Below are 24,181 nucleotides of genomic sequence, written 5' to 3'. Positions count from 1 at the left end.
AGTCTCCCTCTTTTTTTCTGCTTCATTATTCCCCATAAGTTTGTCCTCTGTATTGCTGATTGGCTGCTCTGCCTCATCCATCCTTCCTGCCGTGGCACCATTAAAGGTTGCAGCTCAGTTATAGCATTTTTAATTTCATCCTGGCTAGCTTTTATTTCTTTTATCTCTGCAGAAAGGGATTCTAATCTATTTTTCACCCCAGCTAGTATTCTTATTATCGTGATTCTAAATTCTGGTTCAGACATCTTGCTTGTATCTGTGTTAAGTCCCTGCCTGTTGTTTGTTCCTGTTCTTTCTTTTGGGGTGAATTCCTTTATTTTGTCATTTTGAAGAAAGAAAAGGAGTTAATGGGGCAAACAATTTTTTAATTAAAAAAATTAAAACTAAAAAATTAAAATTAAAAAATTAAAAACAACACACACACACAAAAATCAAATAAATGATGCTAGTTCCTAGGTGTGTTTTTATCTGGGTGTTGAAAGAGGCTTGATAGATTAGAGAAAAAAAGGGAAAAAGAAAAAAAAGCGTTTGAAAATTTGAAAAAATGAATACAATGAAATAGAGTAAAATGAAATGATGGAAATAAAATAGAATTTGAAGAATTTACAAAAAAGTAAAAAATGTAGTAGAAAAAAATTAAAGAAAAATATTTTTAATAAAAATTGAAAATAAAAATAAAATTTTTCCCTTTCTGTATTCAAGAAAAAGAAAAGAAAAAAAAAAGAAAATTGAATAGATGGACCAGCAAACTGACTTGAAATACCATTGAAATTACATTGTTTTCTTCTAGAAGTCAAACTATGAAGCACTTTATAGTCCATAAACCAAGCAGGAGGAGAGATTTGCGCTGTTCCTGAAGAGCCAGGTTGGACCAGTTGGTTGGGCTTAGTGTAATGGTTCCATTCTCCACTAGATGGCGCTGCTTAGCTTACGAGGGTGGATTGTTGTGGTGCTTGTAGGTGTGTGTGCGTGCATGCGCGGCAGCGGTGAAAAATGGCGTCACCCAGCTCCCAGTCTCTAGTATTGGAACTCCGTTCTCTGCGATCAGCAATTGTGCACCTGTCCTCCGTCTCCAGCTTCCATCCACTTCCCGCTTTTACACTGTCCGTGACCAAGCCGTCAGGTTGCCAGGCAGCACCTCCCTCCTGAGTTTTATCTCAGATGCGGCTGTTTTCCCGACCCGGACTTCTGAGGGATTACGGCTATGACCCGTTCTGTCCCTCTACGGGAGGGTCTCATCGAGCAATGGGCAGGTGCCAGCCACACCCAGGAACGTTTGAGACTGCACTGCTGCCAATACCCAGAAATTGCGGCTGGCTGCCAGCCCGCCCCAGAAAAAGTTCACACGATCGTCTGGCAGCGATCTTTCAGGGATTATGGAAAATCACAACACACATCTGGCACCAGGATTCACTCATAAAAACCTTGTTCCACCACCAACGACTGTGGTTGTTCTCCAGCATCTGCTGGGACCTTTGCCTGTGGGGAGTACTCCCAGAAGAGGAACCGCTTCTCCCCATGTGGCCCAAAGACCCTGGACTTCACTCTGCTCCTGGGGATTCGCCCTTCTCACCAGAGCACCGCCAGGTATTGAGCTGCAGAGTTTCAGACTCTGTGCTCCCCTGTTTATTTCCTGTATTCTCCCCCACCCCCTGCCCCCCTCCTCTCTCTGGATGCAAAAACAGCTCCTTGCCCTCAGAGGCTTCTGTCTCCCCCAGTTCACCTCTCTGCGCCACATACCTGCTGAGTTCTGTGGTTCAGGTTGTGCAGATTGTGGTGTTAATCCTCAAACCAGTTTTCTAGGTGTGCAGGGTGGTTTAGTGTTGATCTGGCTGTATTTCATGGATGCGAGACACAAAACTTCCATGCTGTCCCGCCATCTGGCTCCTCCCCTAATCTTTTTCTTTATAGGACCCTGACCATGCCATCTGCCACTTCATGAGTCCATGTATACTATCATCTTGGGCCACTTCTTCTTCCACACAAAGCTCAAAACACTCTCCATTAGGAGGATTACCCTTTGAGACTGATATTCAAGACCACCCCTGTCAGATCTATATGGCAGTCTGAAGGCTTTCTCTGCCCAACTCTGATTCTTTTTTCTTTCATCTTGTATGGGATTACCACCTCCCCTTCTCAGCAAACCTCTTCCACTCCTAATTCTGTCTCAATTTCTGCTTTACAGAAAACCCAGCTGATATATTCTCCCTTTGGATGAGCAGTGTTCAGGGTAATGGAGAAGGAAAAGCTGTGTGCATGTGCAGGATGTGAGGCTATACGTTGACTGTGAACAGTAAGTGCTTAATGTCAGGGGTAGGTAATGAGAACAAGATAGAAGGAAGAGTTCAGAATGAGAAGGGGTGAAAGAATGTAAGTCTTCTCTACCCTTCAGAAGTTTTGGAAACATTGGTGAGGTGGTTAGATTTCTCAGGTATACAGGAACAGAGTCATTTTATTTGGATGCTAAAAGAAAAGGTAACCTTAGAAGGCTGGAGAATTCCTGCTACAGTAGATGTTAAAGGTAGCGAGAGATTTGAATGACATCCAGAGGAAGACTGTGAGGAATAAGAGAAAATGTAACATTGATTACAAGTGCAAAATCTGGGTTTGAATCCCATCTCCGCTGTTCTAACTAGTCGCGTAAATTTGTCCAATTTACTTCACCCTTCTGAGCCTCAGTGCCCTTATCTGGGAATAACAGAAGGAACTGCCTCAGAGGGTTAGTGTGAAGTTGGAATAAAACAGTGCTTGCTAAGTACCTAGCACGGTGCTGGGCCCAGGCTACCTATTCTGTAAGTGGTTGTTTTTGTATTAAATCCAAGGAAGCTCCAAAATCACATGTGTCACTCCTCAAGGAATTAATGATAGTGTGCATCTTTCTCCAGAAGAATTGCAAAAATGAGGTTAAAACGGTGCTGCCCAAAGTGTACCAACTTTGCCTTTGCAAACAAATCTACCGTGCATAAAATAATTTCAATCCCCCATTTGTTCCCCAGGAAAGACAGGATGCAAAGGATGTTAAAGAAGCAAGACCAGGGTTTTTCATTATTCTCTCATACAAAAATATATTAGTGCTGTAGCTCAAGCACAACCCGTAGTTAGAGGGACTTTCAAAAAGAGGGACACACTTACTCAGTGCATTAGAAGGTATGTACTCCTTCAACCTTACAGGTGCCACATGGCAAATTAAATACCTCATATGCCCTTGTATGGCATTATGCTGAACATGTATCATAGCGTTTCATCAGTGCTTTAAAAAAATTTTTTTAATGTTTATTCATTTTTGAGAGACAGAGAGAGACAGAGCACGAGTGGGGAGTAGCAGAGAGAGAGGGAGACACAGAATCTGAAGCAGGCTCCAGGCTCTGAGCTGTCAGCACAGAGCCTCATGAGGGGCTTGAACTCACTGACTGTGAGATCACGACCTGAGCCGAAGTCAGTCATCCAACCGACTGAGCCACCCAGGTGCCCCCATCAGTGCTTATTTAAATATGTAGGCAAGCTACCATGAGAAAGTGGGAGATCTCCAAATTGTTTAACACACCCCACCCCCAGCCTCGTCAGGGGCATACATTTATGTATGGGCATACATTTATTTCCTGGTTTTTATAGTTTTGATTTGCAGCTATTAACTGCAAAAGCAATTTACATTGCATCTGGGGACTAATGGGAAACGGAAAAGGAAAGCCCCAAAGTGGAGGAAGCCCCAGGAGAAACCTGTGTTCCATCCCAGGACCTGAAATTTTGCTCTGTTGCTTCTAATTTCCCACACCGAAGTCTTCATGACTTGTTCCCCTTTGCACAGACCTTGGCTTCCATTCCCTGACCATGTGCCTCACATTAGGCATGTATACTGTCTCGTCAGTCCTCCAGGGTTCTTCTCCTGAACTGTCATGCTGATAAGGATCTTCAAATTAGTAGTTTGTACAGGAAGTGGCCCAAAGACCACCAAGCAGGGGAACTTTTATATTACATGCATTAAAAGTTTGTTTTGCCTGGTGATTTCTCACCCTAGTACATGTAATAATAACTTCTGGGGCTTTTATTGAAGTATTTGCATAAATATTTAATGTAATATTTACATTAACCCTATGTAGTATTACTTACATACCCATTTTGCTGATAAAGAAATAGGGGCTAAGTTAAGAACTGGCTGAAGGTCATCTTATGAAGAAACAAATGCTCTGCTGCTAAACTGCCTCCTGGTGATAACTCCCTGGGAGAGACTAAACTTGCAGGGAGCCTCACAGTCATTACTCAGTTCCTTCTATTATTGAAACAGGCCCTAGGAGGGGCACCTAGGTAGCTCAGTTGGTTAAGTGTCCGACTTCGGCTCAGGTCATGATCTCACGGTCCGTGGGTTCGAGTCCCACATCTGGCTCTGTTTAGGCACGCTCGGTGTCTGGAGCCTGCTTCTGATTCTGTGTCTTTCTCTCTCTCTGCCCTCCCCTGCTTACGCTCTGTCTCTCTCGAAAACAAAATAAAATAAAACATTAAAAAAAAAAAAAGAAACAGGCCCTAGGAATGTGGCTGGACATTAGTGCCTTCGTACCTGCCCATATTTCCACTTCTGAAACAGGTGTACATTCTTTTTTAAAATCAGGAAAACATAAAGATCTATAAAAAGGAAAATGTATTAATCAATAAGAAAGATCCTCTGACCTTCTGCAGGAACACACCATTCTTATTTTTTAAAATGTTTAACCCTTGAAATCCTCATTCCCTACTGCAGCTCATTACAAATTTTAATACACATAGGACATCACCCAGGGATCTAATTAAATTGCATGGCCTGACTCAGAGATCTGGGCTGGAGCCCTGGCTTTCTGGAACAGACTGCCAAGGGATGCTGAAACTGTGGTCTGTGGACCCAGCTTTTAGTTGCACTTCCACATTTTTATGCTGCTGCAAACACCTAGCCTTTTGCCTACACCAGGAACCTAACGCCCCAGCCCCACTCAGTGCTCTAGGGTCTTTCTGTATCCCACACATGCCCTCACTGGGTTATTCCATTCAGGTTCCTTGTTCTTGCCTTAGGGTCATTAAGGACTCTGAGGTCAAGGGCTTTTCTCACTCCATGCTCTCTACTCTCAAATGATTCTCCAAAATGTTATTCCAAACCTCCTCTGTCCTCAGGCTCCAACAGTTCCTCTCACTCAAATCCCCCTGACCAGGGGACTTCATCTCTCACTTCAGAGAGACATCAGAGGGCATTCAGCCTAAGCCTTGTCTCCTTTCTTCCTCCCACCTCTAAAGGACTCTGTTTCTACATGTGCCTTTATTTCCTTTTCTGCATCAGTGGTGTCCCTCCTGCTTTCCATGGAAACCCTCTCTGGGCCAGTGATCGAATCCTTCTTCACCCCCTCCCAAACCCACCTTCCTCATTTTCCTCCTCTCTTCTTCTTTCCAGCATATTCCTGCCCTCAATCGATGCCTTACAAACATACAGCCCTTCACTAGGACAGCACTTGACTCCAGCCACTCCTATGAACTCCACCTCCACTTGGATGGCTCAAAACAAGTCCCGTATAAGCACAATGAAACCCCTGATCCCTACCACCATACCACACCCCATATCTGCACCTCCTCCAGTCTTCCCATATCAGGAAATGTTTTTACTGTTTATGTAGTCACTCAGGCCAAAAACCTAAGAGTCACCCTTCATTTTTCTTTTCCCCTTACCCTCAGCATCATTTAGCGTACCCTATTGGAGATTCTACCACCAAAACATATCCCAAATCTGACCCCTTCTCCCCATTTTCTGGGCTACCTGTCTGGTCTAAGCCATGCTTACCCCTTTGCTGAATTATTCAGCAGCTTCTCATTAATGTGTCCAAGCTTGAACTCATGCTTTCTTCTACAATCCATTCTTCACAGAGCAGCCAAAGAGAATTTGATAGTTGTAAATCTGATCATGTCACTCCCCTATTTAAAATCCACCAATGGTGTCTGTTCTCGTAAACATGGAATAAAATTCAAAGTCCTTCCCTGTGTCTCTCTGATGTCTCCTATCACTCTCCCCCTAGTGTATCAAGCACTAGACACACGGTCCTTTGGGTTCCTTGAACATATGGTGCTCATTCCTGCCTCAAGATCTACACACCTTCTCTTTCCATAAACAGCTATGTGCTTATTTCATGCCTCATTTTATTTTCATCAATGCCACTTTCAATATCTGAAGTTGTCTTCATTGTTTACAGACTATCCCTCCACACTAGAATGCAAGTTCCGTAATACTGGGGATCAGGCCCACCTTATTCACCTAGCAGTGAACAAGCACATAGTAGGCTCTAATAAATATGGCCCTAGTAAACAAATAAATGAATGAGTTACCTATTATTCCTGGAAGCTACAAACCAGTTCTCTACTCTATAATTCACTGTAACAAACTTCTAGAATGAATAGTCTGTAACCACTCCTTCCCCTTTTCACTAGCCCCACCCCATTTTCTCTTTGTGACTTTTCCCTTGACCTCCTTCTGAAACTGCCCCTTGAAGGTCACCATGGTGCATTAATCACCAAGCCCAACTGCCTTTTTGAAGCCTCAGCCTCCTTAGGCTCTATGCATTTGATACTTTTGACCACTTCCTTTTTCTTGTAGAATCACCCTTCTCCCTAGGCTTCTAACAGTCTTCTTCTATAAACCACACCTTTAACAATCCCTTTACTGGCTGGCCTTCCTGCTCCCTATCTCCACCATGGTTCTTCCCAGTTGTTTGACATAAAGCTGTGTCAATTTCCTTTTTTTTTTTATTTACATCCAACTTAGTTAGCATATATTGCAATAGTGATTTCAGAGGTAGATTCCAGTGAATTATCCCCTATGTATAACACCCAGTTCTCATCCCAACAAGTGTCTTCCTTAATGTCCCTTACCCATTTAGCTCACCCCCCCCCACAGCCCCTCTGGCAACCCTCAGTTTGTTCTCTGTAATTAAGAGTCTCTTATGTTTTGTTCCCTCCCTGTTTTTATATTATCTTTGCTTCCCTTCCCTTATGTTCATCTGTTTTGTATCTTAAATTCCACATGAGTGAAGTCACGATATTTGTCTTTCTCTGGCTGACTTATTTCGCTTAGCATAATACCCTATAGCTCCATCCACATTGTTGTAAATGGCAATATTTCATTCGTTTTGATTGCCGAGTAATACTCCATTGTATATACATACCACATCTTTTTTTTTTAATTTACATAAAAATTAGTTAGCATATAGTGCAACAATGATTTCAGGAGTAGATTCCTTAGTGCCCCTTACCCATTTAGCCCATTCCCCTCCCACAACCCCTCCAGTAATCCTCAGTTTATTCTCCATATTTATGAGGCTCTTCTGTTTTGTCCCCCTCCCTGTTTTTTTATTATTTTTGTTTCCCTTCCCTTATGTTCATCTGTTTTGTCTCTTAAAGTCCTCATATAAGTGAAGTCATGATTTTTGTCTTTCTCTGACTAATTTCACTTAGCATAATACCTTCCAGTTCCATCCATGTAGTTGCAAATGGCAAGATTTCATTCTTTTTGATTGCCAAGTAATACTCCATGGTATATACATACCATTTTTCTTTATCCATTCATCCATTGATGGACATTTGGGCTCTTTCCATACTTTGGCTATTGTTGATAGTGCTGCTATAAACATGGTGTGCGTGTGTCCCTTTGAAACAGCACACCTATATCCCGTGGATAAATGCCTAGTAGTGCAGTTGCTGGGTCGTAGGGTAGTTCTATTTTTAGTTTTTTGAGGAACCTCCATACTGTTTTCCAGAGTGGCTGCACCAGCTTGCATTCCCACAAACAATGCAAAAGAGATCCTCTTTCTCCATATCCTCGCCAACATCTGTTGTTGCTTGAGTTGTTAATGTTAGCCATTCTGACAGGTGTCAGGTGGTATCTCATTGTGGTTTTGATTTGTATTTCCCTGATGATGAGGGATGTTGAGCATTTTTTCATGTGTCGGTTGGTCATCTGGATGTCTTCTTTGGAGAAGTGTCTCTTCATGTCTTTTGCCCATTTCTTCACTGGATTATTTGTTTTTTGGGTGTTGAGTTTGATAAGTTCTTTATAGATTTTGGATACTAACCCTTTATCTGATATGTCATTTGCAAATATCTTCTCCCATTTTGTCGGTTGCCTTTTAGTTTTGCTGATTGCTTTTCATTTTGATGAGGTCCAAGTAGTTCATTTCTGCTTTTGTTTCCCTTGCCTCTGGAGACATGTCAAGTAAGAAGTTGCTGCAGCCAAGATCAAAGGGGTTTTTGCCTGCTGTCTCCTTGAGGATTTTGATGGCTTCCTGTCTTACATTGAAGTCTTTCATCCATTTTGAGGTTTTTTTTGTGTATGGTGTAAGAAAGTGGTCCAGATTCATTCTTCTGCATGTCGCTGCCCAGTTTTCCTAGCACCACTTGCTGAAGAGACTGTCTTTATTCCATTGGATATTCTTTCCTGCTTTGTCAAAGGTTAGTTAGCCATACGTTTGTGGGTCCATTTCTGGGTTCTCTATTCTGTTCCATTGATCTGAGTGTCTGTTCTTGTGCCAGTACCACACTGTCTTGATGATGACAGCTTTGTAGTATAGCTTGAAGTCTGGGATTGTGATGCCTCCTGCTCTGGTTTTCTTTTTCAAGATCGCTTTGGCTATTCAGGGTATTTTCTGGTTCCATACAAATTTTAGGAGTATTTGTTCTAGCTCAGTAAAGAATGCTGGTGTTACTTTGATAGGGATTGCATTGAATATGTAGATTGCTTTGGGTAGTATCGATATTTTAACAATATTTGTTCTTCCTATCCAGGAGCATGGAATCTTTTTCCTTTTTTTTTTTTTTGCATCTTCTTCAATTTCTTTCATAAGCTTTCTATAATTTTCAGTGTATAGATTTTTCACCTCTTTGGTTAGATTTATTCCTAGGTATTTTATGGTTTTTTGTGCAACTGTAAATGGGAACGATTCCTTGATTTCTCTTTCTGTTGCTTAATTGTTGGTGTTTACGAATGCAACCGATTTCTATGCATTGATTTTATATCCTGCAACTTTGCTGAATTCATGAATCAATTCTAGCAGTTTTTTGGTGGCATCTTTTGGGTTTTCCATGTAGAGTATCATGTCATCTGCAAAGAGTGAAAGTTTGACCTCCTCCTGTCCAATTTGGATGCCTTTTATTTCTTTGTGTTGCCTGATTGCAGAGGCTAAGACTTCCAATACTATGTTGAATAACAGTGGCGAGAGTGGACATCCCTGTCTTGTTCCTGACCTTAGGGGGAAAGCTGTCAGTTTTTCCCCATTGAGGAAGATATTAGTGTTGGGTCGTTCATACATGGCTTTTATGATCTCGAGATATGATCCTTCTATACTTACTTTCTTGAGGGTTTTTATCAAGAAAGGATGCTGTATTTTGTCAAATGCTTTCTCTGCATCTATTGAGAGGATCATATGGTTCTTGTCCTTTCTTTTATTGATGTGATGAATCACGTTAGTTGTTTTGCAGATACTGAACCAGCCCTGCATCCCAGGTATAAATCCCACTTAGTCGTGGTGAATAATTATTTTAATGTATTGTTGGATCCAGTTGGCTAATATCTTGTTGAGGATTTTTGCATCCATGTTCATCAGGGAAATTGGTCTGTAGTTCTCCTTTTTAGTGGGGTCATGGTCTGATTTTGGAATCAAAGTAATGCTGGCTTCATAGAAAGAGTTTGGAAGTTTTCCTTCCATTTCTATTTTTTGGAACATCTTCAAGAGAATAGGTGTTAACTCTTCCTTAAATGTTTGGTAGAATTCCCCTGGAAAGCCATCTGGCCCTGGACTCTTGTTTTTTGCCAGATTTTTGATTACTAATTGGATTTCCTTACTGGTTATGGGTCTGTTCAAATATTCTATTTCTTCCTGTTTCAGTTTTGGTAGTGTATATGTTTCTAGGAATTTGTCCATTTCTTTCAGATTACTCATTTTATTGGCATATAATTGCTCATAATATTCTCTTATTATTGTTTTTATTTCTGCTATGTTGGTTGTGATCTCTCCTCTTTCATTCTTGATTTTATTTATTTGGGTCCTTTCCTTTTTCCTTTTGATCCAACTTGCTAGTGGTTTATCAATTTTGTTAATTCTTTCAAAGAACCAGCTTCTGGTTTCATTGATCTGTTCTACTGGGTTTTTTGGTTTCAATAGCATTAATTTCTGCTCTAATCTTTATTATTTCCTGTCTTCTGCTGGTTTTGGGTTTTATTTGTTGTTCTTTTTCCAGCTCCTTAAGGCGTAAGGTTAGGTTGTGTATCTGAGATCTTTCTTCCTTCTTTAGGAAGGCCTGGATTGCTATATACTTTCCTCTTATGACCGACCGCCTTTGCTGCGTCCCAGAGGTTTTGGGTTGTGGTGTTATCATTTACATTGACTTCCATATACTTTTTAATTTCTTCTTTAACTGCTTGGTTAGCCCATTCATTCTTTAGTAGGATGTTCTTCAGTCTCCAAGTATTTGTTACCTTTCCAAATTTTTTCTTGTGGTTGATTTCAAGTTGCATAGCGTTGTGGTCTGAAAATATGCATGGTATGATCTCGGTCTTTTTGTACTTACTTAGGGCTGATTTGTGTCCCAGTATATGGTCTATTCTGGGGAACGTTCCATGTGCACTGGAGAAGAATGTATATTCCACTGCCTTAGGATGAAATGTTCTGAATATATCTGTTAAGTCCATCTGATCCAGTGTGTCATTCAAAGCCATTGTTTCTTTGTTGATTTTTTGATTAGATGATCTGTCCATTGCTGTGAGTGGGGTGTTGAAGTCTACTACTATTATGGTATTACTATCAATGAGTTTCTTTATGTTTGTAATTAATTGATTTATATATTTGGGTACTTCCACATTTGGCGCATAAATGTTTACAATTGTTAGGTCTTCTTGGTGGATAGACCCCCTGATTATGATATCATGTCCTTTTGTATCTCTTGATACAGTCTTTATTTTAAAGTCTAGATTGTCTGATATAAGTATGGCTACTCCAGCTTTCTTTTGTCGACCATTAGCATGATAGATGGTTCTCCATCCCCTTACTTTCTTTTTTTAAAATTTTTTTTTCTTTTCAATGTTTTTATTTATTTTTGGGACAGAGAGAGACAGAGCATGAACGGGGGAGGTGCAGAGAGAGAGGGAGACACAGAATCGGAAACAGGCTCCAGGCTCCGAGCCATCAGCCCCGAGCCTGACGCGGGGCTCGAACTCACGGACCGCGAGATCATGACCTGGCTGAAGTCGGACGCTTAACCGACTGCGCCACCCAGGCGCCCCTCCATCCCCTTACTTTCAATCTGAAGGTGTCTTTAGGTTTAAAGTGGGTCTCTTGTAAACAGCATAGAGATGGATCTTGTTTTCTTATCCATTCTATTACCCTGTGTCTTTTGATTGGAGCATTGAGTCCATTGATGTTTAGAGTGATTACTGAAAGATATGAATTTATTGCCATTATGATGCTTGTAGAGTTGGAGTTTCTGGTGGTGTTCTCTGGTCCTTTCTAATCTTTGTTGCTTTTGGTATATATATATATATATATATATATATATATATATATATATATGTGTGTGTGTGTGTGTGTATGTGTGTATATATATATATATGTATATATATACATACATATATATATGTATATATATACATACATATATATGTATTTTTTTCATCTTTTCTCCCCTCAGAGAGTACCCCTTAAAATTTCTTGCAGGGCTGGTTTAGTGTTTACAAACTCCTTTAATTTTTGTTTGTCTGGGAAACTTTTACTCGCTCCTTCTATTTTGAATGACAGCCTTGCTGGATAAAGAATTCTTGGCTGCATATTTTTCTGATTCAGCACACTGAATATATCCTGCCACTCTTTTCTGGCCAGCCAAGTTTCTGTGGATAGGTCTGCTGCAAAGCTGATCTGTCTTCCTTTGTAGGTTAAGGACTTTTTTTCCCTTACTGCTTTCATGATTCTCTCCTTGCCTGAGTATTTTGTGAATTTGACTATGATATGCCTTGTTGATGGTCGGTTTTTGTTGAGTCTAATGGGAGTCCTCTGTGCTTCCTGGATTTTGATGTCTGTGTCTTTCCCCAGGTTAGAAAAGTTTTCCGCCATGATTTCCTCACATAACCCTTCTACCCCCATTTCTCTCTCTTCCTCTTCTGGGACCCCTATGATTCTGATGTTGTTCCTTTTTAATGAGTCACTGATTTCTCTAATTCTTAAATCATGTTCTTTTGCCTTAGTCTCCCTCTTTTTTTCTGCTTCATTATTCTCTATAAGTTTGTCCTCTATATCGCTGATTCTCTGTTCTGCCTCATCCATCCTTACCGCCGCTGCATCCATCTGTGATTGCAGCTCAGTTATAACATTTTTAATTTCATTCTGGCTATTTTTTATTTCTTTTATCTCTGCAGAAAGGGATTCTAATCTATTTTCAACTCCAGCTAGTATTCTTATTATCGTGATTCTAAATTCTGGTTCAGACATCTTGCTTGTATCTGTGTTGGTTAAGTCCCTGGCTGTCGTTTGTTCCTGTTCTTTCTTTTGGGGTGAATTCCTTCATTTCATCATTTTGAAGGGAGAAAAGGAATTAATGAGGTAGAAAAATTAAAATTAAAATAAATTAAAATAAAAAAATTAAAATTAATAGATCAAATACACACACACAAAAGTGAATAAATGATGCCAGATCCTAGGTGTGTTTTGTTCTGGGTGTTGAAAGAGGCTTGATAGATTAGAGAAAAAAAGGAAAAAAAGGAAAAAAAAAAGGAAATTGTTGGAAAATTTGAAAAAATGTATATACTGAAGTAGACTAAAATGAAATGATGGAAGTAAATTAGAATTTTTTAAATTTACGCAAAAGTAAAAAATACAGTAGAAAAAATTAAAGAAAAATATTTTTAATAAAAATTGAAAATAAAAATGAATTTTTTCTCCTGTATTCAAGAAAAAGAAAAAAAGTGTAAAAGAGAAAAAGAAAAAAAGAAAGAAAGAAAATTGAATAGATGAACCTGCTAACAGATTGAAATAGGACTGAAATTACTTTGTTTTCCTCTAGAAGTCAGTCTGTGTAGTGCTTTATAGTCCACAAACTAAGCCGGTGGTGAGACTTGTGTTCTTGCAGAACGAAGTTGGCCCAATTGGGCGGGCTCAATGCAACAGCTCCACTCGCCACTAGATGGCGCTGCTAGCCTACTGGGGTGGATTGTTGCAGTGCTCGTAGGTGCACTACGTATGCGCATGCACAGGAGCAGTGAAAATGGCACCACCCAGCTACCCAGTCTGTTCTCCCTGGTCAGCAATTGTGTCTTCAGCTTTCGTCTACTCCCCGCTTTTTCACTCTCCGTGACCAAGCCCCAGGCAGTACCTCTCTCCCGAGTTTTGTGTCAAAGGCGGCTGTTTTCCCCGGCCCCTTACTTCTGAAGGACTGCGGCTTTGACCCGTTCCACCCCTCTGTGGGAGGGTCTCACGAGCAATGGCCAAATGTCGGCTGCACCCAGGAACACTTGCTGGACCCTGCTGCTCCCGGTGCCCCGAGACTGCGGTCAGGTGCCAGCCCACCCCAGAAAAAGTTCTTGAGATAGTGTAGTAGCAGTGCTTCAGGGATTATGGCAAATCACAACACACATCTGGCAACAGGCTTCACCCTTAACAACCTTGTTCCAGCACCAGCAAATGTGGCCGTTTTCTGGGCTCTGCTGGGACCAGGTGGCTTTAACAGCCTCTACCAAATGTCCTTCCAGCAGTGGAACCGCTTTTCCCTGTGTGGCCCGAGAACCTCCCGGACCCCACTCTGTTCCTGAGGATTCGCCCTTCCCACCAGAGCACCGCCAGGTATCGAGCTGTGGAGTTGCAGACTCTGTGCTCCCCTTATCTACAGGCTTAATGGAATTTAAACCCTCTCCTTTCTCCTTTCTCCCTTTTTAGTTTAGTCCCTGCGGCTGTTTCCAATTTTCCACTTTCTCTCCAGCTGCTTTTGGGGAAGGGTGCTTTTCCCGTATTCTCCCCCCTTCCCCAGTCTCCATCCTCTCTCCACCCACAAAAGCGGTTCCCTACCCTCCGTGGCTTCTCACTCCCCAAAATTCACCCCTCTGCGGCACGTACCTGCTGAATTCTCTGGTTCAGGTTGTGCAGATTGTTGTGTTAATCCTCCAATCAGTTTTCTAGGTGTGTAGAATGGTTTAGTGTTGGTCTGGCTGTATTTCATGGAAGTGAGACACACAAAAAACTTCCATGCTGTTCTGCCATCTTGGCTCCTCCTATATATACCACATCTTCTTTATCCATTCATCCATCAAGGGACATTGGGCTCTTTCCGTACTTTGGCTATTGTTGATAGCACTGCTATAAAACCTGGGCTGTATGTGCCCCTTCAAAACAACAAAACTGTGTCGATTTCTCAATTCTACATATTCTCCTTGGAGAAGGTCTAGGAATATCTCCTTAGCTCTTACTTCTTTGCTCATGAGTCTAAGCAGATCTTTGCCTCTCCCCTCTCTCCTTATCTTCAAACTCATATCCCAAACCCACCTCACTCTATGACTTTCTTTTTTCTGTTAAGGAACTACTCTCCTCAGAGGATCAAGACACTAAAGTCCTTCCTAAGTACCTCTTAATGCTCACCACCTTATTCAGTTGGTACGATCTGTGGATTCTTCCTTTGAAATAGTTGTGTTCATCCTTAACTCTACTACCTACATACTATTACCTCCCATAAAGGCAAACTACAATAGTCCCCAACTGATTCCCCTGTCCTTTGAGTCACTGTCCTACAAGATCCCTCTGTGCAGGCCCCCTTTAATAAATGGATCCCATTGCCTACAAGGAAAAAGAGAGAGCTCAAATTCTTCAGTTGTTCATTTGACACAAACAGAGCCTTAATTCAATTTTCTAGACTTTCCTCAATGTTTCCACTTTCTTATTTTTTAAGAGATTTTCTACAAATGGAAGTACAATCTCATCACAGTGATCATCTATGCAGTCCACAGGCATTAATCTTTATAAACAGTAAGTCCCAGAGGGCATGATCAGGTCTTGACTTTTCTGTGCCTGCATAACACCTCAGGAGATGGTCAATTAAAATTTGTTTAATCAATTTCTTTTGAAACATAAGTCTTCTAGATTCATTATTTGCAGTGCAGAACAATCAGATAATGAGAGAAGTGAACGGTTACATTAATAAATATGATTAAACCTCTGCAAACTTTAATAATATTAATAGATATGTGTAGAATAAACTTTTAGCTCATTAACAAAAAGCTTTTTTCCAAATGTAGGTAAAATTCAACTACATTTTCAATTCCAGAAAGTCTTTCTCATCCTTTAAAAGTGTTCTCTTGGTTTCCTATCCTATCTAGTTATCAGCTATTGATCACTTTCCCTGAACAATAAAAAGTTTCTTGAAAGAAGAGTCTACACTCCTGCATTTTTTTTTTAAATTTTTTTTTTCAACGTTTATTTATTTTTGGGACAGAGAGAGACAGAGCATGAACGGGGGAGGGGCAGAGAGAGAGGGAGACACAGAATCGGAAACAGGCTCCAGGCTCTGAGCCATCAGCCCAGAGCCTGATGCGGGGCTCGAACTCACGGACCGCGAGATCGTGACCTGGCTGAAGTCGGACGCTTAACCGACTGCGCCACCCAGGCGCCCCTCCTGCATTTTTTTTTTTTCAACGTTTATTTATTTTTGGGACAGAGAGAGACAGAGCATGAACAGGGGAGGGGCAGAGAGAGAGGGAGACACAGAATCGGAAACAGGCTCCAGGCTCTGAGCCATCAGCCCAGAGCCCGACGCGGGGCTCAAACTCACGGACCGCGAGATCGTGACCTGGCTGAAGTCGGACGCTTAACCGACTGCGCCACCCAGGCGCCCCACCTGCATTTTTTTAAAGTACATATCTATCCAAGTTGATCTCCCATTTCTTCACTTACCACATAGTGGACTCTCAGTAAATACTGAATGTATGAGTTAATGAATACATAGACTCTTGTTCTCCCTGGGCATTTTCACCCATTATTAGAATTTCAAATACCCATAGACAAGCTCTTGACTCTGAAATCTAAAAATTTTGACCTTTCTTCTTTGCTCCAGTCCTGTAGATCTCTAATCACTAATGGGCAGTCATTCCTAGATTCCTAACTAGAACTCTAAACTCATTATTTTTTTTAATCTAAATGCGTCCTTTTTTCCCATTACTAGGCTGTTCTTCTTTTATTCCTTACACTCATCAATGAAGTGACCATCTTCCATGTGCTAAGTCATAAATGGGAAATCGTCTGAGATTCTTTCTTCTTCTTGATTCTTCCCCCTAAGTATCTTTCAAATCTTTCTCCTACCCTTTTGCCCTGGCAAATCCTATTCATCCTTCAAGACTTCATTCAGTTATCACCATTTCTAGGAAGGCTTCACAAAATAGCCCATTTCCCTTTCTTTATCTGCACATCATAGCATTCAGCACTCACTGGATGTTGAAATCATCATCTTAAGAGCTCTTTGAGGGCAGAGAGTAAAGCTTAGCTACCTCTTATCCAGGCACAGTTTCTGATATATGACGCACCTTCTGTAAATATTTGTTCGACTGATGATTGAAATGAACTCTTACCAGCTTCACTCTCACTGGTGTGATTCTGTCATCTCTTCCCTGGATTATGACAGCAGGTTTGACTGCCACTGTTCTCCTAGCGATGTCCAATTCTATATGCCTTTCACACTGTCATCAGAATATGCTTGTAAAACCCTAATGTGAATACTTTATAGAGAGGCCCAAGGAGCAAGAGAAACAGGAAGGGAGGCTTAACTGAAAGAGTGGGCTGTTTATCCAAGGATCACTGTGACAGGAAGGAAATGACCAAACTGGGGCATGAGTCTTCTGGTCTTATGTTGACCTCATTTACAAAGGCAAGACAATCAGAAAGCTATCTTCCTTGTGTGTCAAGACACGAAAAAAAAAAAAAATCCAGGGCACCTGAGTGGCTCAGGCGATTAAGTGTCTGACTCTTGATTTTGGCTCAGGTCATGATCTCACGGTTCATGAGTTTGAGCTCCCCATCGGGCTCTGTGCTGACAGTGTGGATCCTCCTTAAAATCCCCTCTCCCCCACTCTCTCTGGCCCTACCCCACTCTTGCATACTCTTTCTCTCTCAGAATAAATATTTTTTTAAAAAAAATACTCTAAAAAAAAAAAGAAAGAAAACAAAAAAAATCTACACAGTAATATCAGATTTGCCTTTCTCCTTCTGAATTACTCCTAGACCAGAGTCCATCTAAAAGGATAAGGAAAATTTTAAAAGATTCTGATATTTCTGGTTGTTGGTTGTGGAGATGAGGAGTCTGAAGAAGGAAAATAGACATTCGTGGAGGTTTCAGAGAATAGAATATTCAGGAGGTTCACTTCTGCTGCCTTTCCTTTTCCATGTTGACCCAATCAGAATAGTGAGGACATTAATACTACAAACAATCCCAAACCCCAGTGTCTTAAAACAGCAAACATTTATTTCTTGCTCATATTATAGATCCATTATGAATTGACTGTAGGATCTGCTCTGTGTTTTTGACATCTTCACTTTAGGAAGCATCCAGACTGATAGAAGGACTACTATCTGGAACCACATTATCCATAAATACATAATGCAAGCCACACATGAGTGCCATGTGTACAATTTTAAATTTTCTAATAGCCATATTTTAAACAGTAAAAAGAAACACCATGATTGCTTGATCATGGGTCAGTGAGAACTTGAAGCTCCTGTGCCAGAGACTAGGGAGCTGAGTGAAGCCATTTCCACCTCTCCCCGCCCACATGCGCCACACTGATCCATGCCAGTAGCTAAGCAGTGCCACCTAGTGGTCAGTGGAACTGCACCAAGCCCCACCCAGCTGCACCCTCCAAGCACATCCCCTAAAAAATCAGCACAAGTCTTTGCCCCTGCTGAGTGGATGGACTATAGAAGACTTCATAGTTTGAGTTCTAGGGGAAACTAGATGTAACTCCATTCAGGTTTCATTCTGTTTGCTCGTTCATTCATTATTTCAGTTTTTTTGCTTCTGTTTTTGTTTCAATTGTTTTTGTTGTTTTTTTCTTTCTTTTTCTTGGATACAGAAAGAGAAAAATGAATTTTTATTTTCATTTAATTAAAATTTTTAAGAGGCGCCTGGGTGGCTTGGTTGGTTAAGCATCCGCCTTCGGCTCAGGTCATGGTCTCGCGGTCTGTGAGTTCAAGCCCCGTGTCGGGCTCTGTGCTGACAGCTCAGAGCCTGGAGCCTGTTTCAGATTCTGTGTCTCCCTCTCTCTCTGCCCCTCCCCTGTTCATGCTCTGTCTCTCTCTGTCTCAAAAATAAATAAACAGTAAAAAAAAAAAATTAAAAAAATTATTTTTACTTTATTTTTTAATTTTTTTTAATTTTCGATTCTATTTTATTACATAAATTTTTCTAATTTTTAAATTTTTTCTTACCTTTTTCCTTTCTTTTCTTTCCCTTTTTTCTCTATTCTATCAAGCTTCTTTCAACAAGCAGATGAAAACACATCTAGGATCTAGCTTCCTTTATTTGATTTTTGTCTTGTTTTTAATTATTTAATTTTAATTTTTTATTTTATTAATTTTTTCTTCCTCCAAAATGACAAAATGAAGGAATTCACTCCAAAAGAAAGAACAGGAAGAAATGACAGTCAGGATCTTAATCAACACAGATATAAGCAAGATCTCTGAAGTAGAATTGAGAACCATGATAATAAGAATAGTAGCTGGGTTGAAAAAAAGCATAGAATCACTTTTTGTGGAGACAAAAGAAGTAAAATCTAGTCAGGATGAAATTAAAAATGCTATCACCGAGATTCAATCTTGAATGGATGGCACAATGGCAAGGATGGACAAAGCAGAGCAGTGAATCAGTTTCCAGGCATAATCTACCACCAGCCTCTGGGCTACACAGATTCCATCAGATACAAGTCAAGGTCAGAATCTTCTTGAAGCCCTTTACAGTCTGATTGGGATAAAGGGTACTTCCCACATCACCCCCATGGAGCAGAAAGGAAAATTCCATTGCACTGCAACTGCTTTTCCCAAAGAAACAATCTCCCTGATATCCAACAGATCTCTTCAACTCTTTTAGATCTTCCAGATGGGAGAAGAGTAAACAGCAAAAGAACTGGCTGTTGGCCACACGCCTTTGCAACTTTTTTTCTATGCGTGCACCCAATGCTGTCAGTAGAGTTAGGTTTTAAAAGTTTTAAGTACATATACAAGTACACAAGTGTATAAAAATCACATACACCCATGGGGTGCCTGGGTGGCTCAGTTGGTTACACATCCAACTTTGGCTCAGGTCATGATCTCAGGGTTCATGAGTTTGGGCCCTGCATCAGTCTCTCTACTGTCAACATAGAGCCTGCTTCAGATCTTCTGTCCCCCTCTCTCTCTGCCCCTTCCCCTACTACCTCTCTCTCTCTCTTTCAAAAATAAATATTTAAAAAAGTCATATATGCACAGGCATATATATACATATACATGTTAGAGAATAAAATCTTTATGAACCTCAAAACCAATATGTCAGCAGGGCAGAGATATTTCCATTGTTGTATCTGACCATGGAGGTTTTCCTTTATACAAAGAAAAGCCTAGAGCCCAGTTTTGTGGTTGGCTGTGGCATGACAGGAAATGTTACTGCAGCTGACAGAGCATGGGTGGTGGGTGCAGTAAGCAGGGTGTTCCTGTGAAAATTAGATAGATAACCAAAAAGTGGTAAGAAACAAATATATCCTCAGTAACAGCAGAATGCTTAAGCAGACAGATTCAAATTCAGACCTGGATTTGAATCTTATTATGCTACTAGCCCAGGGGTCTTGGGTAACTTAATCAAACTTTTTTCCTTTATTTGCAAAATGGGGATGAAACTGCCTTCCATCACTGCTGTATAAACGGTGTACAAAAGTGTACAAACACATTTTTTTAAAGAGGAAAAAAATGTGTGGTATGTAGCAAAGTTCCTGACACTCATAGTCAGCACTAATTAAATTCCATCTCTTATTACAAAGAGGAAGTTTTAAGTGGGGGTTGAGCTTAAAACTCTGGGGCCAGCCAAACTGGGCTAGAACCCCCGCTCTGACAATTCTTAGCTATGTGACCTTGGACAAGTTACTTTACCTGTCTGTGCCACAATTTCTTCTTCCATTAAATGGGAATAATATAGGGGCACCTGGGTGGCTCAGTTGGTTAAGTGGCAACTCTTGATTTCAGCTCAGGTCATGATCTCATACTTCATGAGATCAAGCTCCACGTCGGGCCCTGCACTGACAGCTCAGAGCCTGTTTGGGATTTTCTCTCCCCCTCTTTCTCTGCCCCTCCCCCACTCATAGTCTCTGTCTCTTTCTCAAAATAAATAAATAAGCTTTAAAGGAGAATAATATGATATAAATTTCCTAGGGTTGTTATGAACATTAACCAACTTCCTATTTGCAAAGTACTTAGAATGGTGGATGATAGCAGACAAGAAGTATTTGCTGTCATAGCTGCAGTGATCTTCCTAAGCTCAAGTCAGTGTATAAGGAGGCTCCTGACTGTGACTAACAATTATTACATTCACTAGCCAGCTGTTTATAGAGTACCTTTAAATACAGGCACTGAACTAGGTGTTAGGAGGACCTGAAAAAATTGTATAACACAAACACTTTTCTGACCCCAAAGACCACAAACCCTAAAACAGGAAGGATGGTTAATGACTTCAACCAACATGGTCCATGACCATTGCTAAATGCCTGGTACAAATAGATGGGAGAGAAATTCAGAGGCATAAGTTCTACTAGGAAGTGGAAGGCAGTGCGAAGAGAGAGGGAATAGCTAAAACATTATGTTGGATCTTTAAGGAAGAATAAGAATTATAGAACCAAAGAGATAGGGAACAGAACACACTAGGCCTTGGAAGTGTGTGAACAAGAGGAGGTTAGCCATGCAATGGTCTTCCCAAGGACCAGTGACAGGGAAGTATGTCTGGAATGAAAGGCAGACAAAGGAAAACTCTGTTAGGGAATAGGTGAGGGCGAATTTGTGAAGGACCTTCATGCTAAGTTAGTGCTTCAATGTCTAAATAGGCAGTGGGGGATTCAGATAGTTTATTGGTAGTTTTTTGTTTTTTGTTTTGTTTTGTTTTGTTTTAATTTTTTTTTCAACGTTTATTTATTTTTGGGACAGAGAGAGACAGAGCATGAACGGGGGAGGGGCAGAGAGAGAGGGAGACACAGAATCGGAAACAGGCTCCAGGCTCTGAGCCATCAGCTCAGAGCCTGATGCGGGGCTCGAACTCACGGACCGCAGATTGTGACCTGGCTGAAGTCAGACGCTTAACCGACTGCGCCACCCAGGCGCCCCGGTAGTTTTTAACTTTAATGTTGACAAAAATTACCCATATATTTTATTAAAAAAAAAAAGTAGAAGTTCAAACATATAGCCCCCTCTGCACATGAATCAGAATATGCTCTGCATATGAAATCAGAATCCCTGAAGCTGAGGCTCAGGCACATGTTCAGCAAGAGAATTCCATAGGCCATTGTGACAGAGACCAAAATTTGAAACCCACTACTAAAGAGCCCTTAAAACCTGGATGACGAGGACGCCTGGATGGTTCAGTCGGTTAAGTTCCGACTCTTGATTTTGACTCAGGTCATGATCTCACAGTTCATGGTTCAAGACCCATGTCAGGCTCCATACTGACAGTGCAGAGCCTGCTTGGGATTCTCTCTATCTCCCTCTCTCTCTCTCTGCCCCTCTCTCACTCATGCTCCCTTTCTCTCTCTCTCTCTCAAAATAAAATTAAGTAAATAAAACCTGGATCACCATGAATAGCTTCAAGGGCAGAGGGCTCAGAAGAAAGGAAATTAGGATTTGTTGAGTGCTCACACATGCCAGGTGTCTTACAGCTATTTTTCATTTAGTCCCAAGAACAATCCTGAAAGAAGGACATCATTATTCTCATCTTCAGTCTTAAAAGGCCAATATTTATGTTGCAAATGCAGTAAGACACAGACTGGACATTCAAACACAAGCCCCAGGCTCCAGGACCACTGTGTTTCCCACAGTATCACATAAACCTCCCAATAAACACTCGTGCATTTTCCCCTTGATACTTAACACAGCTCAAATTAAGTCAAGTAGCAAATGTGGTATCATAAACACTGCTCCCATCCTCATTGCTCTCCTCCAGTGGTGTCTAAATTTTATCTTCCCTGTGTCCTGAAACTGAGCCCAAACCACTGGGGCTATCATTTCAAGCTGAGTTTATTTTTTACAAAACAAGCTTCTCCTAACTTTCTTTCTCTTTCTCCCACCCTTTTCTCTCCAATGTCCCCTAATCCACACTACAGAGTTTTGAAACTCTTCATTCAGAGTAGAACACAAAAATGGAACCTGAAATCTTACATAATTCCATTTGTGGTTTTCTTTTACCCTAACGCTGACGTAAAATGGCAACAGGGGGGTATTGTCCACAGTAAACTTCACACAAAATCCAAAGGAAATGAGGTCTGTATTCTGTTTAGCTTTTTCTTTTTCTTTTCTTTTCTTTTTTTTTTTTTTTCTGTTTAGCTTTTTCTAATGTCTACCACCAACACTGGGAAACTATTCATTATTTTAATCTAAACAAGTTCCTCATTCTGCTTTTGAAAGCTAGCCTCTGCTGGTAGAATTTTAGTCACTGTACATGTTTATGTGTCCATATGCATCTACAAAAGACACTTAACATCTTAAATTGGTACTGTATTGTCTACCTTCATGTAAAACTCTCACCTTACAATGCTTCTATTTTTTTCCCAAAAGGGTGTTTGATTTTTCAGATTGAATGCTTTATTTTACTGACCTGCTGTCAGTCACATGATGCAAGAAGATATTTCCTCTCTTTATATGCTTTCTTAATTCTAACACAATTGATTATTTTACAGTTTATTTTTCTCCCACTCTAAATTGGAATCCTGGGTAAATGCTGAGCAGCCTTTCTTTCCAACTTTAAATGTTCTCTAAATGGAATTGACAGTTGGTACATCCCTTCATCCACATCACTAAAGGAAATGTCTGTCAGTCTGGGGCTCAGACGCATGCAGATTTTCCTATTACTATGCCTAAAAGGACCTTAGCATGATTTCTTAACCAAACAGGTTCAGATGTAAATCTATGCCTATCCTCTAAATATCACTTTGGCAAGTGGCTCTTTCATTTCACCAGGAAGAATCACCCATGTTAGGAAGCCATAATGACACTTTGAATTCTCTACATACCACTGGATACAAATCTGCAGATTGTGTAATGGAAATCCAAGGAGTGACAGTCACCTAAACTGCAATGTGAATAGTGTCTTCTGGAGTTGAGTAGTGCACATCCCGCTCAGCCATACAGAGCAGCCCTTCAATGGGAAACGTCTTTTCCCCTAATGAAAATAGACGTCCTTAATAGTTAATGGCCACTTAGAGACTCTTTTGCTTGCCTGACTATTATAATCAGGTCTTATAAATTAAAAATCAGTGATACTTACTCTTCATTTTCCCCATATTTGAATTATTTCCTGGAATAGACTTACTTTGGTTTTATTTTTTTTTAATTTTTTTACATTTTATTTATTTTTGAGAGACAGAGCATGAATGGGGGAGGGGCAGAGAGAGAAGGGTACACAGAATCTGAAGCAGGTTCCAGACCCTGAGCAAGCTGTCAGCACAGAGAAAAAGGCAGCGCTCAAACCCACCGATGGTGAGATAAAGACCTGAGCTGAAGTCGGACGTTCGACTGAGCCACCCAGGTGCCCCAGATTTAATTTGTTTTTCAAAAAATGTTCTGGGTGCACCTGGGTGGCCCAGTCAGTTGAGCGTTTGACTTCGGCTCAGGTCATGATCTCACAGTTCGTGGGCTGGAGCCCCGCATCAAGCTCTGCACTGACAGCTCAGAGCTTAGAGCCTGCTTCAGGTTCTGTGTCTCCCTCTCTCACTGCCCCTCCTCACCTGTGCTCTCTCTCTCTCTCTCTCTCTCTCTCAAAAATAAATAACTAGGGGCGCCTGAGTGGCTCAGTCGGTTAAGCATCTGACTTCGGCTCAGGTCATGATCTCGCGGTCCGTGAGTTCGAGCCCCGCGTCAGGCTCTGTACTGACAGCTCAGAGCCTGGAGCCTGCTTCAGATTCTGTGTGTCCCTCTCTCTCTGGCCCTCCCCCATTCATGCT

At 41.0% G+C, this 24,181-nt stretch overlaps 1 long non-coding RNA gene across 1 annotated transcript; it reads left to right on the top strand.

The window, feature by feature from the left end:
• Positions 1-1,545: 1,545 nt before the first annotated feature.
• Positions 1,546-2,293, top strand: LOC124503685 (uncharacterized). Its single transcript, XR_006960241.1, has 2 exons — positions 1,546-1,587; positions 2,186-2,293. It is a non-coding gene; the product is annotated as an uncharacterized LOC124503685 (long non-coding RNA).
• Positions 2,294-24,181: the final 21,888 nt, after the last annotated feature.

The sequence above is a fragment of the Lynx rufus genome, unplaced genomic scaffold (genome assembly GCF_022079265.1).
Source record: "Lynx rufus isolate CCGP_SWC_20201006 ecotype Redwood Valley unplaced genomic scaffold, mLynRuf1.p SCAF_8, whole genome shotgun sequence".
Taxonomy (NCBI): domain Eukaryota; kingdom Metazoa; phylum Chordata; class Mammalia; order Carnivora; family Felidae; genus Lynx; species Lynx rufus.
Note: the sequence above shows the minus strand (reverse complement) of the source record. Positions and strands in the feature narration are given on the sequence as shown.